This window comes from Bubalus kerabau, chromosome 23 (genome assembly GCF_029407905.1).
Source record: "Bubalus kerabau isolate K-KA32 ecotype Philippines breed swamp buffalo chromosome 23, PCC_UOA_SB_1v2, whole genome shotgun sequence".
NCBI lineage: Eukaryota > Metazoa > Chordata > Mammalia > Artiodactyla > Bovidae > Bubalus > Bubalus kerabau.
The window spans coordinates 11,491,155-11,508,401 of NC_073646.1; the positions used below are offsets into that span (position 1 = coordinate 11,491,155).

At 41.2% G+C, this 17,247-nt stretch overlaps 1 long non-coding RNA gene across 1 annotated transcript; it reads right to left on the bottom strand.

Moving 5' to 3' along the window:
• Window positions 1-1,987: 1,987 nt before the first annotated feature.
• LOC129637765 (uncharacterized) lies at window positions 1,988-11,565 on the bottom strand. The gene is made up of 3 exons (XR_008707569.1): window positions 11,286-11,565; window positions 5,830-7,853; window positions 1,988-2,442 (listed from the first exon to the last, which is right to left on the bottom strand). It is a non-coding gene; the product is annotated as an uncharacterized LOC129637765 (long non-coding RNA).
• Window positions 11,566-17,247: the final 5,682 nt, after the last annotated feature.

Sequence of the window (17,247 nt, forward strand, 5' to 3'; positions counted from 1 at the left end):
CTGCCGTCTCTGGGGTCGCACAGAGTTGGACACAACTGAAGCGACTTAGCAGCAGTAGCAGCATGGTCCTACAGGTTATGAAATCCCCCTGAGGACTTCAGCCTCAACGACCAACTTTAATCCTCTTTATCACTTGCAATTTAAAGTATATCTTCTATAGCCCTTCCTTTATGTTAACAATTATTGCACCACCCCCAAGTCATACGTTGGTGGGAACTTTCATTTGAAGTCCTTTTTATCCCCATATCAGTTTGAATCCTGTTCTCTTCCGCCATATTCCATTTCTAAAAAATGATATTTGATGGTGATAAAACAGGCATAACATGAAATTTACCACTGTAACCATTTTAAGTGGACAGTTCAGTGACATTAAGTACATTCAGGTTGTCAGTGCACTCTGTCCAGAGAACTTCTTGCATCTTGCAAAACGGAACTGTTTTTTTAAAAATCTCATGTGTTTAAACACTGTTTCCACTGTCCCCATCACAAATGGCTGACCTTGTTGACTTCTCTCCTTCATCTTCCAAATTTTTTCACTTTTCAATTTCTGCCCTCGTTTTCAATTTCCAAGTGTCCTTGCCTTGGTTACTGATCCTTCACACAGTCTGATTCTTGTTTCATTTTGTGATACAGCCTACTACTCCAGACCTGAGGATAGTAATTATATGTTGAAAGAAAAAAATTGTCCTCTGTTTACTATCTGCATCAGCTCCCTCTGCAAATTACTTTTAGCTGTTCTAGCATGAGAGAAGAATTGCTTCCAGGTCCTTGATTCTGGGCTCTATCTTCTTATATCAAGGGCCATTGGGTAGGGCCGTTGACTGGTGAGATTTCTAGAATGAGTAGGTGGCATGGTGAGTCCATTTCTCAATAGTGGCGAAGGGAGGGGGCACCCAGAAACATCAGACAAAGGGAAGGAAGATATTCTTTTGAGGCACTTTTCTCGTAGAGGCATCTGCCAGTTCCCAGCCTGGCAGCAAAGGAGAGGATATAATGAAATAGAAGGATTGCAGTACGGGTGACTGAACTTTGTGATCATGATTTGAAGGACACTTTCTTGTGTCATTTGCTCCAGGAGGTGTGGCTTCTTGGGTTTCTGGACTACGTGGATAGGCCAGTAAAAGTGCCAGGAATATACAGGAGGGTCAGAGGGGGTGAAAAATTTGGAACCCAAAAGGGACAAGAAAAAAGTCAAGGTGCTATGGGAGGAACTTCCCTGGCGGTCCAGTGGCTGACTCCCTGCTCCCAGTGCGGGGGGCCCGGGTTCCATCCCTGGTCAGGGAACTAGATCCCACAGGCCGCAACTAAGACTTGGCACAGCCAAATAAATACATATTTTAAAAAAGAAAAATGCAAAAACCCCACAGACTTAGAGAACGAACTTATGATTGCCAGGGGGAAGGGATATTTAGGGAGTTTGGGATCGACATGAACACACTACTCTATCTTAAATGGATAACCAACAAGTTACTATTGTAACACGTACAACCTACTGCAGAGTACATGGCACTGGGCTCCATGTTATGGAGCAGCCTGGATGGGAGGGGAGTTTGGGGGAGAATGGATACATGTACATGTGTGGCTGAGTCCCTTTGCTCTTCACCTGAAACTATCACAACATTGTTAATCAGCTATACCCCAACACAAAATATAAAGTGTTTTAAATAAAATGTTAAACTAAAAGAAAAAAAAAGGGGGGGGCTGTGTGTTTAGAGGATGCAGGGTCTTGAGGAGGGCTGTGAGCTAGGCACCTGTGGGCCTGGAAGGGTCCTCTCTGTGCATGTTAAAGTCCACAGGAATTGATGTGAAGAGAGAGTGAGAAGCAGCAACTGGATCTTAGTGATGGTTGGAAGGGAGCAAGAAGGTTGGTAGTCATGGCAACAGGGAGGCGAAACTTGGTTCCTTCATTTGACGTGAATTCTAAAGAACAAGAATTTCTGCAGAAAGAGATTTCATAGAGACAAGAACATTCCAAAATCAGATAGTAAGCTTTTTAGAGGCCAGAGTTTATTTCTTTTTAAACCAATGCTCAAGGGATTTCTTAAACTGTCCAAAGGCACAAAGGTATTTGGGGTTTAACATCAACTTATAAATCCGGTGCTTGTGTTTGGTGCTCCCATTTCAAAATAGCTATTTCTAAGCTTCTGGGGGTTTCTAAGGTTTGATAATTCTTCTAGGCTTCAAGGTGAAGCTTCTGGGTTTTGACAAGCTTCACACAAGGCAAAGATTGCAGGAATGAAATAGAAACAGTTTCAGAAACAGCCATCATCATTGCTAGACGAAAAGGTATCTGATCAGCAAAGAAAGCCACTGCAGAAAGTTCCAGGAACAAAGTGATTACTCCAAAATAAAGAAGCCAGATGCATTTGTATAAACTCTGTAGTCTCAGCAGCTAGCTCCTCAGGTTATGAGCTTGAAAAGTTGGGATCATGACGATCTTATCTGCAGAGGTTAGAAGAAAAAAATGGGGTCAAATAAATCAGAGGTTTACTGGGAACCCATCTCTCCATTTGCCATGACATTGCTTTTAGACAAAGTTTTGAATTCTATTCACTCTAAGTTGTAATGTGTCCTGATGGACTGAAACAAAGGGCTAGGGTCTAGGATGACCAAGGAAGGTTGCCAGGAAACATAAGTATGTTAATTTCCTTTAAATGCTTACTTCAATAACCTTAATGAAACTATCACAAACTTCTGGAACATTTCCACAGAGCACTTGGGCATAGCTCATAGTCCTGAGGTTTGCTTGGGGATGAGAAGAGACTCAAGATCTCATTTTAAGGAAGTGTCAGAATTACTTAAATGTATCATTTAAAATTGTTATACTAGTTTCAGTATGGGTGATACAGATCACAAAGCAAAACCCCTATTAATTTAGGTTTAATGGAGTAGAGGCAGAAAGCAACGTGTACTTTAGACAAACGCTATCAAAGGTAATTGGAGCTCTTGCATGCATGTGTGAGTGCTCAGTCGCTTCAGTCACGTCCTACTCTTCACGACCCTTTGGACTGTAGCCTGCCAGCCTCCTCTGCCCATGCGATTCTCCAGGTAAGAATACTTCAGTGTGTTTCCATGCCCTCCTGAACTCTTGCATAGGGTCCCTTATATACACAAAACATTGACAATAAAGAAAGAAAACCAGTAAAAAAACAGAGGGTATAACAAGAAACCCCTATCTGTGGAATTACAATGGCTGGTGAACTTGAAAAGGTATCCCTGACCTCACTTAGAAATAAGAAAAAGAGAGTCTTTAATGACTTTCAGACACATCGCTGCTTTTATAGATAAATAGGGGTGATAGAGGGGTTTACCTGGTATGCAATGCAGCTTTTTTACAACAGAAACCAGCAAACACACGTCAAGGTGAGATGCTAAGCACAGCGCTTTCTGTTTCTTGTATAGGAGACAGGATCCTGATTGGTAACTGCAATAACATGAATTCTATGGAAAGCCATAGAATCACGCATCAGCTTAGCTTTCTCCCAGTTGAGCCAATGATATAAGATGCAGGGGTCTGAGAAAGCTTCTTAAAGGAGAGATTGATGACAAACACTTGCTCTATGGTTTATTATTGTTGTTTAGTCGCTAAGTTGTGTCTGACTCTTTGAGACCCCATGGACTGTAGCCCACCTGCCTCCTCTGTCCATGGGATTTCCCAAGCAAGAATACTGGAGTGGGTTGCCATGCCCTCCTCTGGGGAATCTTCCCGGCCCAGGGATCGAACCCACATCTTCTGCATTGGCAGGCAGATTCTTTATCCCTGAGCCAGCAGGGAAGCCCTTGCTATGTGGTAGTTAAGAATAATGTGTCTTGGAAAAAACCTAGGAAATGATCATTTGTTCTCCCCCTGGCTATTAATGGTGGTGGTTCCATTTGGCTTTGCCTGATGATGGTTTGGACTTCCTTCCCAGATGGCACTAGTGGTAAGGAACCCGCTTGACAATGCAGGAGCTGTGGGTTCAGTCTCTGGGTCAAGAAGACCCCCTGGAGGAGGGCATGGAAACCCACTGCAGTATTCTTGCCCAGAGAATCCCACAGACTGAGGAGCCTGGTAGGCTGCAGTCCATAGGGCTGCACAGACTCAGACACGACTGAAGCGATTTAGCACACATGCACCACAATGATGGTTTGGTCAAGTTGAGGAAAGCGTCCTTGTCAGCTGCAACCTGCCTTATACCAGTTTTTCCCAACCACCACTGGGCTTGAAAAACCTCAGGGCACTTGGTGAAAGCACAATTCTCCAGATCCTTTCTTGAAGGACCAGTCTTCCACAAGCACCTCTGGGGAATTGTAACACCATTACCAAACCAGGCACAGCAAGCCAAACGCTGAGGTGCCGAGGCTTTGCCAAGGGAGGCGACAGACTAGAGAGAGGAGAACGAGTCTCAGATCCACCTCCCCAAAGCTGAAGGGGGTTGGGATAGTTGTAAGATAAGCAGGATGGAATTGGGCATGAGGGTAAAGTGATTGGAGGTAGAGGGAAAGGTGAGGTAACTCTAAGTTCCTGTGAAACAACTGAGCCATGTGAAGCTGGGCAGGTATGCAGCTAAAGAGAGGAGACAGAAAGAAAGGGAAATAACTGATCCAGCATGGCCAGGGAAGGCAGTTTACAAGCAGAGGGGTGTTAGCCAGCTGCTCCCTGATCTGTCGCTCTGTGGGACAGACTCAAGAATTCCTGTTAGGGCTTCCTTGGTGGTCCAGTGGTTAATAATCTGCCCAGCAATGCAGGGTTCGATCCCTGGTCCGGGAAGATCTCACATGCCACGGGGCAACTAAGCCTGTGCACCACAACTACTGAGCCTGAGCACGCTAGAGCCCGTGCTCTGCAAGAAGAGAAGCCCTCATGCCACGAGGAACAGTGGCCCCCGATCGCTGCTGCAACTAGAGAAAGCCCTCACACTGCAACAAAGTTCCCGTGCAGCCAAAAATAAATATTTTTTTAAAAGCACCCCTATTTATTGCAGCACTATGCATGCTAGCCAAAACATAGAAACAAGCTAAGTGTCCATCGACAGATGAACCGATAAAGATATGGTGTGTACCTAATGGAATACTACTCAGCCATGAAAAAAGAATGAAATCATGCTATTTTTAGCAACATGGATGATCTAGAGATTGTCATACTAAGTGAAGTAAGTCACAAAGAGAAAGACAAGTATCATATGATTTCACTTATATGTGGAATCTGAAATATGACACAGATTTGTGTCATATGTCATATGTAATATGTCATACTTAAATATGACCCTGGTGGTCCAGTGGTTAAGACTCTGCTCTCAATGCAGGGGGCACTGGTTGGATCCCTAGTTGAGGAAGATTCTGCATGCCGTGTGGTCTGGCCAATAAAATTTTAAATTAAGAATTTTTTACATAAATAAAAATAAAAATGTGACACAAATGAATTTATCTATGAAACAGAAACAGATTCATAGACATAGAATAGACTCGTGGCTGCCAAGGGGGAGGGCGTTGGAGGTGGGATGGATTGAGAGTTTGGGATTAGCAGATGCAAACTATCATATAGAGAATGGATAAACACTGAGGTCCTGCTGCCTAGCACAGGGAAATACATTCAATTTTCTGTGATAATCCATAATGGAAAATCATATGAAAAAGAAAGTGTATATGTGTATGTACATGCATGTATAACTGCCTGCTGTATATCAGAAATTAACACATTATAAATCAATTATGTTTCAATAAAATAAAATTCTTTAAAAATCATACTCTCAGTTAACAAGAGATGACAGAGGGGTATGGGAGGAAGGGAAGCCAAGAGTCCAGTTCAAAGGCAATTTCAGTGACATTTTTTTGTAAAATGTTACTTACTCGATGGACATGAGTCTGATTGAACTCCGGGAGTTGGTGATGGACAGGGAGGCCTGGCGTGCTGAGATTCATGGGGTCGCAAAGAGTCGGACACCATTGAGCGACTGAACTGAACTGAACTTACAGATTATCTAGGATTTTTTGTTTAAGTATGATGCCTATATTATCATCTATGGTGGGCTGCATGGCCATCCAGCAAATTTAACAATTTGCTGGGTTTTGATTACAAAGCAACACATATGTTCTTTGGGAGACTTGGAAAAAAATAAGAAAGATCCAAATAGAAGTATTCCACCACTCAGAACCAATTCCCATTAAAAATGGCTTCCACTGTGTTTAGTTTTTTGAGGCATACTTACTATATTAAAATATCATACACATTTGATATATACATTTTGATGTGTTTGGACATATACCTATACCTGTGATATCATCATCAAAATCAAGGTAATAAATATATCCTTCACCTCCAAACCATTTATTGTGTTTCTTGGCTTTTTTTTTTGTAAGAATACAACATGAGATCTACTCTCTTAAGTTTTTAAGTGCACAAAACCATTTTTGAAAATGGTTTTGATATCAGTTTTAGGAACAGTAAAATAAGGTCATGTGACATTGTGTGTGTGTTCCAGGGCTGATTTGTTTTCATTGGGGAAAATTCTTGGAATTGTGGCAGTTTATGTCATGGCTACAGTCTGATCATCATGTCATTAATTTCTTCCACCTGGTGAGGGGTTTGGTCTCTACAACACAGCCCACAGGATATGGCTCAGAATATTATCTATAATCCTTGAGAAGGATCTAACGGTCCTTGACTTTGCTTACTGACTATTGTTTTGTCCTATTTGACTGCTGTTTTTAGCTTCTGCCTTTTCTCCCTCTGATTAAAGTTATTCTTTGGCTAAAGTTTTTTTCACACACAAAAGGCAGGCTGAGGACATGCAGGGCAAGGGCCATAGGGTCCTGCTCCACTTCAATAGCGGAGATAAGATTGGGACATTGCAAGTGAGGAGTCATGAGTTGGGAGCCCGGAGTCTTCAGTGGGCCACCTCTGTACATGTTAAAATTAGCAGGAGCTGCTATGAAAAGCCAGAGTAAGAGGTAGGTCGTAAGTGATGGGAGGAAGAGAGCAAGAATTTGGTAGAAGCAAAAATTTCTTGGAGGAAGGACTTCCCTGGTGGTGCAGAGGATAGTAATCTGCCTCCCAATGTAGGGGACACAGGTTCAATCCCTAGTCTGGGAAGATCCCACATGCCACAGAGCAGCTGAGCCTAAGAGCTGTAACTACTGAAGCCCAAGCACCCTGGAGCCCGCGCTCCACAGCAAGAGACTCCACCGCAGTGCGACGCTCATGCACTGCAGCGAAGAGTAGCCCCTGCTCCCCGCAACTAGAGAAAGCCCACACAAACCATCAAAGACCCAGTACAGCCAAAAATAAATAAAAACAGGTGGGAGAACACTGGTACATTTATCTGTCACATATTTGAGGGAAAAAAAGGGCTTTCTCCAGGAAGAGATTTCACAGAGGCAATAGGGAACAAGAACTTTCCAAAATCATAACCTTTTAAAAAGTCAATGTTTATTCCTTTTAAAATGCTCAAAAGACTAAAAAGGTTCAAAGTCCCAAGGAGGTTCAGATTTCAGATAAGATGATAGTCAGGTGCTGACGATTGGAATCTTGTTGCTGAAGCTTAAATTTCAATGTGTTCAATTATATACCTCCATGATTCTTCCACTTGGGGAGGGATAAATTCCTCCAGCTTTCGGCAGACTTCATAAAAAATGAGCACTCCAGTAATGATGAGAAAAACGATGGCAGTAATAATTATTGTGATTACCAGGAGTAACGTCTTGCGATCCAGAGGGAAAGTTGCCATGGCAATTCCAAAAAGCAAAATGATGAATACAGCAAAGAACAAAAAGAATTGTTTGTATAATTGATATGAACATTTGATGTGAGTTATTCTTGGAAACCAGTTTGACTGACCGTAAACTCGAGGTGATGAGATCATAATGAATCTTGTCTGCAGGGATAAGAGGGGGAAAATGTTAAGGTTAGATAAACCGAAAGGTCGACTAACCATTGCCAATGCTGGAGATGCGGATTCAATTCCTGGGTTGGGAAGACCCCTTGGAGAAGGAAATGGCAATCCACACCAGTATTCTTGCCTGGAAAAATCACATGGACAGAGGAGCCTGATGGGCTACAATTCATGGGGTCGCAAAAGAGTTGGACACAAATTAGCAGCTAAACAACTGTATAGTACAGGGAACTCTTCTCAATACTCTTTAATGATCTATGTGGGAAAACACTTTAAAAAAGAGTACAGCTGTATATAGCTAATTTGCTATACAGCAGAAACTAACACAACATCGTAAATCAACTGTACTACAATAAAAACAACAAAAAAATTTTTTAAGCAAACCAAAAAAAAGGTATACGTGTTCTATGACTGTAAGTGCTGTTCTTAAAAGTTTTCTGTGTTTAATATATTTTTGTATTGTAATATATTTTCTCAGTCTATTTAGGCTGCTCTAACAAAATGCCACAGACTGGGTGACTTATAAACAGCAGAAACATAGTGATTATGGTCTTGAGACTGCAACTCTGAGATCAGGAAACCAGTATCACCGGTGAGAGACCTCTCCTGGGTTGCAGGTTTTTCCTTTAATCCCCACCTTGGGGAAGGGGAGAAGGAGGTCCGTGGGATCTTTTTTAAGAGCATTAATTTCACTCATTAGATCTCAGTCCTTTTGACCTAGCCACCTCCCAAAGGCCCCCACCTCCTAATACTATCACTGAAAGGGGTAGGATTTCAACATATGAATTTGGGGACACAGATGTTCAGACCATAGCAGTGTTAGTTTGATCACACGTATATGAATTGTAACTGTAACCCAGTTCAGAAGAAGTTTTACAGTTAGAACATCATGGTCAGAAGAATTTGCCTTAAATCCAAGCATATACATATACATATTAATATATATCTTTGTTGCAGAGAACAATGATATGAGTGATCAAAAAAGACTTTAAAGCATAACATACTATATTAAGACACATTTCAGGAGAGATTGAATGAAATGGAAGGACAGATTAAAGAGAAGGAAATGAGGCAAAGCTTGAGACAAAGAAAAATTTGTTTATGTGCATTTCAAATGAATGATGGTGGTGAAGACTGAGGCTTATAGTTACATTTAAAAGTGGTATAGCAGTTATTTTGATGGATCAGCATTTACAATATACCAGACAGTGCATTCTTTGTGACTGTTTAAGGTGATGGAAAACTTTAGAAGTCAACTTAATGTATAAGTAACTATGGAGTTTCTCCAAAAATATTTGATGCATGAGATCAAGGAAATTGAAGAACTCAAATACAGGGAGAAAAACATCAAAAATTGCCTCACTTTGTAGAATGCCTTTAGCTCAAATGCTTTGGTTATTTCACTATCTTTTTACATTATTTGTGTTGGCAGATTGTCTTTTTTAGAATCAGCATTTCTATTCTTTGAGAACTTATCAGCAATTGCAGGGAATTGTGTCAAATGCATTTGCAGCACTTGCTGGTAAATGTGACTTTCTGTTTTTTTCACTAATATAATAAGGTTTATCAATTTTTCTAATTTGGACCTATCCTTGTGTTCTTGAAATAAACTCATGGCCATCTTTATTAACTGGTACAAGTAATTTTCTAATCCATGGTGGCATTCAGTTCTTATAGGAGAATGCCCCCCCTTTTTAAAAAAAAAAAAAAGGAGATGCAGTTTCAAGCATTTAGACAAGAAATTCATAAAGGCTGCCACTGATTCTTCAGTGATTCAGCCAACAACAATAATAGCAATAGCAACAAATGTTATAAACATGTGCTAAAGTTACAACAAAATGTTAATTTGTTAACATTAAGAAAGGTAAGTGAGTGTTCATTGTGTTTTAACATTTTACACACTTGAAAATTGTGGTTACATGGAAGCAACCTAGACGTCCATTAACAAGAATGGATAAAGAAGCTGTGGTACATAAATACAGTGGAATATTACTTAGCCATAAAAAATAATGCATTTGAGTCAGTTCTAATGAGACAGATGAACCTACAGCCTATTATACAGAGTGAAGTAAGTCAGAAAGAGAAAATCAAATATCATATTAATGCATATATACATGGAATCTAGAAAGATGGTACTGATGAACCTATTTGCAGGGCAGCAATGGAGACTCAGATATTGAGAACAGACTTGAGGACACAGAATGGGAAGGAGTGGGTGGGACAAATAGGGAGAGTTTCATGGAAACATATATACCACCATGTGTAAAATAGATAACCAGTGGGACTTTGCTGTATGACTCAGGGAACTTAGACCAGTGCCTTGTGGCAACCTGGAGGGGTGGGATGGGGTGGGAGGTGGGACAGAGAGCCACAAGGAAGGGGACATATATACACTTATGGCTGATTCATGTTGCTGTAGAGCAGAAACCAACACAATATTGTAAAGCAATTATCCACCAATTAAAAATAAATAGACTTTTAAAATTGAGGTTAAAGGTTTTTTAAAAAGTAAGATTTTATTTGTTCATTATGTTAGGAACTTTACCAAGAAGGTTTTTGAGTTAGACTATGCCCCAGTTTCATCATGGAGATTTTTATGGGTGCTGGGCTGAGGTAAAAATTATCTTTATAAAAAGATGCCTTTGAAAAGTTTCCAGAGCTCAGAGAAATAGGCCACTCAGGCTCTTTAGGTGGAAGTGTGAATTTATCTTCTGGAGTGATTTGTCTGCTGTTACTTCTTGATCCGTTTTGGTAACTTTTCAAGGAAACTATCCCTTTCACATAAATTATCAGGTATTTTGATATGCAGTTGTACATTACCTTTTACCTGACTATTTCTTGTTATTGCTCACCAAATGCTCATTAAAACAACAACAAAAAATGTTTTGATGGAATTGATCTACTTGTCACCATTTACAAGAACAAGCTTTTAGTGTTACCCTTCAGGCATGGTATTGTATTTGGTTCCAAGTTTAATTTAGGCTTTTACATTTCCTCCTCTATTTCCACTGATTTTATTTATTCCAGTTTCTTAGATTGAATGCATATTTTCAGTCTTGCTAAGTAAGGAAAGCACTTATATTTTACTCAGAAAAATGCAATAAAGGAAGAAAGAAAACTCTTGAATGGCATTAAGACATCACAAAGTTCTGGTAAGTCACTATTTTATACACATAGAAGAGTTAATATCCTTCCTAAACAAAGAACATCAACAAATTAAGGAAAAAAGAAAAGCAGACAAATGGCAAAACAGGAAAACACATCTGATGAACTGCAATGATCAGTGAATCTAAAAAGATACCTCAAAAAAAAAAAAAAAACTTTCACCTCACTAAGTAATGATGAAAAGAGCTTCTGTAATGATTTCCAAACACACCACTACAGTTACATGCAAAAAATTGTAGATCCCTTTACCTGGCTTGCAACGCAGCTCTTGAACAAGTAGAAACGTCAAACTCCTTTCAAGATGAAACATCCAACACAGCTCTTTGAGTTTCTTTTATAGGAGACAGATGTTGATTGGATAACAACAACATGGACTCTGTGGAGGGCCATTTCACTTATTAGCTTAGTTTTCTCCCAATTCATCCAATGATATAAGATCCTGGGGGTGCTGAGAAAGCTCTTTAAGGGAGATCCTGGTGACAAACCCTTGCTATATGGTGCTTAAGGGTCATGTACTTGTGGAAAACACTAGGAAATCGCATAGGTTTTTTTCCCCTGCTTGTTGATGGTGGTGGTTTCCATTCAGCTTCACCTGATAATGGTTTGGTCAAGGTGAGGGAAGGTTCATTCTTTCTCAGCTGTCACCCACCTTAAACCAGGGTTTCCCTACTTCTCTGAGCTTGAGAATCACTGAGGCTCTTATTGAAAGCACAGTTCACCTGGTGCTTCATGGAGTACTCAGCAGTAGGACCAGGAATATGGACTTTACACAGCACCAGGGGCTTCTTTTTTAAAAATTCATTGTTTTGTTTTGTTTTTTGAATTTTATTTTGTTTTTGATCACATAATATGGCATATGGGATCTTAGTTCCTCACCCAGCCAGGGATCCAACTTATACCCCCTGCAGTGGAAGTATGGAATCTTAACCACTGGACCACCAGGGAAGTATCTAATTTTTTGGATTCCATGTTTCAGTGAAAACATACAGAATTTGTCTTCTTTTTATCTAGCTTATTTCACTAAGCATGATCCTTTCCAAGTCCATGCATGCGTGCATGCTAAGTTGCCTCAGTCATGTCTGATTCTTTGCAATCCTATGGACTGTAGCCTGGCAGGCTCCTCTGTCCATGGGATTCTCCAGGCAAGATCACTGGAATGGGTTGCCATGCCCTTCTCCAGGGGATCTTCTTGACCCCAGGATCGAACCCAGGTCTCCTGCACTGCAGGCGGATTCTCAACCGTTTGAGCCACTAGGGAAGCCCTCTCCAGGTCTATGATGATGTTGCAAATAGCAGAATTTCATTCTTTTTTATGACTGATTGTTGTAGCTAATACTGCTGTTCTGTGCTGTGCTTAGTAGTTCAGTCGTGTCCTACTCTTTGCAACCCCATGGACTGTAGCCTGTCTGGCTCCTCTGTCCATGGGGATTCTCCAGGCAAGAATACTGGAATGGGTAGCCTATCCCTTCTCCAGGAGAACTTCCCAACCCAGGAATCGAACCGGGATCTCCTGCATTGCAGCTGGGTTCTTTACCAGCTGAGCTACTCGGGAAGCCCATCTAGTACTTCTAATACTATGTTAAACAGAAATGATGGGAGTGGGCATTCTTGTCTTGCTCTTGAATTTAGAGGAGACACTTTCAGCTTTTCACTGTTGAGTATGTTAACTGTAGGTACTAGGAGCTTTTTAATATCAGCAAAGTTTGGAGAAACACTGCCTAAAATAATTCACTCTATGCTTCTTTATTCACTTGAATGTACAAGTGAGGTACAAAGCCAGCACATATTCAAAGTGTACAATTCATTGAGTTTTGGCATGTATGAACCAATAAAAGCATCAGTCTAATTAAAATAAAAAATATATCTATCACCTCCAAAGTTTCATTGTGCTTCTCTGAATCCACACCTCCTCCCTTCCATTCCCAGGCAACCACCAACCAACAATCTGTCATTAGAAATGATTTCACATTTTTATATGAATGACATTCTCTGGTATGTACTTTTCTGTGTCTGGCTTGTTCACTCAGCATAATTACTTTGAGATTCATTCATGTTGACTTGAGTATCAACAGACTGTTTGTTTTCACGTTGAATAATATTCCATTGCAAAGTGAAGTGAAGTGAAAGTCAGTCTTGTCTGACTCTTTGTGACCCCAGGGACTATACAGTCCATGGAATTCTCCAGGCCAGAATACTGGAGTGGGTAGCCATTCCCTTCCTAGGGAATTTTCCCAACCCAGGGATCAAACCCAGGTCTCCCGCACTGCAGGCAGATTCTTTACCAGCTGAGCCATCAGAGAAGCCCAAAGTGGACTTGGAATGGAAGGGAAGACATGTGGATCACAAAGAAGCAAAATTCCACTGCAAGGATAAACCCATTCCCCCTGTGAATGGATATGTAAGTTGGTTCCAGTTGAGACTATCACAAGTAATTCTAGATACTTGAAGAGGTACAGTGAAGGAGAGATTGCTTTTCCCTTTTCTTTTGAAAAAAATCACTAGGAAAAAGTTAAATATGACAGACGGTCATAAAAAAGAGCGACACCCTATGTACATGGAAAGACTGTCAGAAAATATACCCTCCTTCTGTTTGTGAAGTGGGGACTTGAATATTATTTTCTTATAAATTCTCGGTCTCAAAAAAAAAAAGAAAATTCTCGGTCTCAAAAGTGCAAAACAGGGCTTCCCTGACTGCTCAGTGGTAAAGAATCCACCTGCCAGTGCAGGAGACATGGGTTGAATCCCTGATCGGGAAAGATCCCACATGCATCGGAGCAACTGAGCCCATGTGCCACAACTATTGAAGCCCGCACTCCACAATAAAATTCACTACAGTGAGAAGCCCACTCGCCACAATTACAGGGTAGCCCCCACTTACCACAACTAGAGAAAAGCCCTCAACAGCAACAAAGATCCTGCTTAGCCATAAATAAATAAATAAATACATATATTTTTAAAGTGCAAGATACTTCAAAAACATTTAGGGGATGTATCCATAGTTCAAGGGTGGAAAACTCAAGGCAAAAAGTTATAGCTGTCTTTAAAATGTAGCAGGCATGAGAGATGGGCCCAACACTGGTACCCACATAGTCTTCTTGCCACTGGATAGCACAGGAAGTCTCCCTTTTGGAAATGTAATTTCACGTCATGGATTCTTTAACCAGGTCACCTGGATATATTTTATTTTTCAACATTTGATTTTTTTGATGACAGAACCTTGAGAACTTTGGGGAAAAAATTGCAATTTTATTTTTTGACATTAGATTTTTTTGATTGCAGAATCTTGTAAAATTTTGGAAAGATAAAAGAAATATTCAAGTACAAATAGGGTCAATAGTTATTCCAGTCCCCAGAGACAGTCAACACTGATGATGGTTTCCTTTTGTGTTTCTATCTTTTTGATATCAGTTAGGGATGGTAAGAGATTTCATGGTCTTGTTCTATTGTATCAAGATTTTGAAAAATTCTTCATTGCTGGACATTGTTTTCAGTTTTCCCCCACTGTAAGCTGCTCTTCTTGAATATTTCTTTTTACATTTATTGTACCCAACTTTTTGAATTAAGTTCTGCTCTCATTTTTTAAAAGAATTTTACTTTTATTTTTTTAAATTGGAGGATAATTGCTTTACCATGTGTTAGTTTCTGCTGTATAACAACGTGAATCAACTATAAGTATACATATGTCCCCTTTTCCTCAAGTATCCCTCCCACCCCTCTATTTTTTTAACTTTTTATTTTGTATTGGAGTATAGCCAGTTAACAATCTTGTGATAGTTTCCAGTGGACAGCAAGGGGACTCAGCCAGGCATATAAATGCATCCACTCTCCCTCCAACTCCCCTCCCATCCAGTCTGCCCCATAACATTGCCTGAACTCATAATTCAAGAGTTCCTGCTTTTTTATTATGAATCCTTTATAACACCCTATTGTTGTTTCAATTATGTAGTATGTTCTAAGTGTCTGAAAATGTCAGTTACACAGTTGAAAGCTAGGTCTTACTGCTCCCTACACTCTCCATGCCCTCTAACGTCTTCTGAGTTTGCAAACCATGGCAGAGGCTTTCTCAGAGGGTCCTAGTTTCAGGGCTCTCCCTTCTCATTTCAGAGGGAAGACCCCAGGGCTGTTTGGTAGGGCTTGTTGGAGGATATAGTTTCCTTGGTGAGTAGGTTTTGTTGTTCAGTCACTAAGCCATGTTTGACTCTTTGTGACCCCATGGGCTACAGCATACCAGGCTTCCCTGTCCTTCACTGTCTCCTGGAGTTTGCTCAGATTCATGTCCATTGAGTCAGTGATGCCATCCAACCCTCAGGTCAGAGTAGGTTGAGCAGTGTTTTTATTATGGGATCCCTACATGTTAGGGGAGAAGGGACAGTTTTTCTTTGGCCAGTAAACTTAGCAAGTGAAAGTGAAGTTGCTCAGTCATGTCCGACTCTTTGTGACCCCATGGACTGTAGCCTACTAGGCTTCTCCGTCCATGGGATTTTCCAGGCAAGAGTACTGGAGTGGATTGCCATTTCTTTCTCCAGAGGATCTTCCCCACCCAGGGAATGAACCCAGGTCTACCTGCATTGTAGGCAGATGCTTTTACTGTCTGAGCCACCAGGGAAGTCTTAGCAAAGAGTCTTCCGATTCCTGCCTGAACTGAAGGACTGGAAACAGCTCAGAAAAGCAGGACCGCAGTGGTGATCCCTTTGGTGAATGATCATGATTGAAAGGAATTAAAATCACTGAGGCTTTCCTGGTGGCTTGGTGATAAAGAATCCCCCTGCCAATGCAGGGGGCATGGGTTCGATCCCTGGTCCAGGAAAATCCCACATCCCTAGGAGCAACTAAGTCCATAAGCCACAGATGCTGAGCCTGTGGTCTAGAGCCCAGAAGCCATAGCTACTGGGCTCATGTGCTGCACCTACTGAAGCCCACATGCCTAGAGCCCATGCTCTGCAACAAGAGAGGCCACTGCAATGAGAACCCCATAACCAGAGGGTGGCCTCTGCCTGCCACAACTAGAGAAAAGCCTGAGCAACAGTGAAGACCCAGCATGGCCAAAAAAATTAATAATATTTTAAGAAAAAGAAAGGAAGAGTTCACCTTTATTGAGTGATTATCTCCTTGGATTCATGTACACAGGGAGATAGCTTAGTTCAAGCGAGTTCACATGTCCACACATCACCAGGCATGTAGAAGGGAATGTATAAGGCAAGAATAAGGGGAGGGAAAGTAGAAGGTAATTCCAAGAAGAAGCCCCAAAGAGATAAGAAGTCGAGGCACTGTGGGAGAGTAAGGAGACCTTAGCCTCAGAAGGGTAGACCACACCATTACATCAGAGGATGGTCAGGTGAGGGATGCCAGGGGAACTGACCAAGGATGATAAGGGCTGTGTGGTGGGAGGAAGGGGTGTCTGAAGGATCGTTTTGGAGACTCACAGGCAACAGTCATGAAAAGTTACAGGACAGGACGATAGACAAGATCAGGGCACTGCCAGGGAGGTTGGCCATGAGCTGGACACCTATGGTCTTGGATGGGTCAATTAATGTCTGCAGGAGTCCATGTGAAAAGCCAGAGTGAGAAGCAGGGGCTGGGTCTTCGGTGATGGTTGGAAGCGCGCTGTGGCAACAGAGAGGAGGAAACTGGTCTATTCATCTGGCTGGAACTTGAAAGAACAGGAGCTTCTGTAAGAAGACTGAAGAGAGGCAATAGGGAATAGAAACATTCCAAAATCAAATAAAAACCTTTTTTTTTTTAAAAAGGCCAGAGTTTATTTCTATTTAAATCATTAAAATATCTAAGTCCCAAGGATTTTCAGGTTTAAGATGAGATTACAGTCAGGTGGCAACCGTTGGTTGTTTTCCTTTCTAAAGCCTTACAAGGATCCTGAGCAATTCTCCTCCTTGAAAATTTTTCTTGCATGAAAGCTGATATCTTGTTTGCTTCACACAAGTACATCAGTCCAGTGAGGATGAAAAACACAATGCCGGTAGCAATCATTGTCGTTACCAGGGCGAAGGGTGGATGATCAGAGGACAAAGTGATGAAAACACCGCCGAGTAGCAGTGCTAACGTCACAGCGTAGAACAAATAGAAGCACAACCAGCATCTACGCGAAACCTCTTCTTGCGAGATTCTTTGAAACCAGGTCCACTGACTGTTAGCTGGAAAAGCTGGGATCATGATGAGTTTTAGCTACAGGGATTAGAGGAAGAAAAAAGTGAAG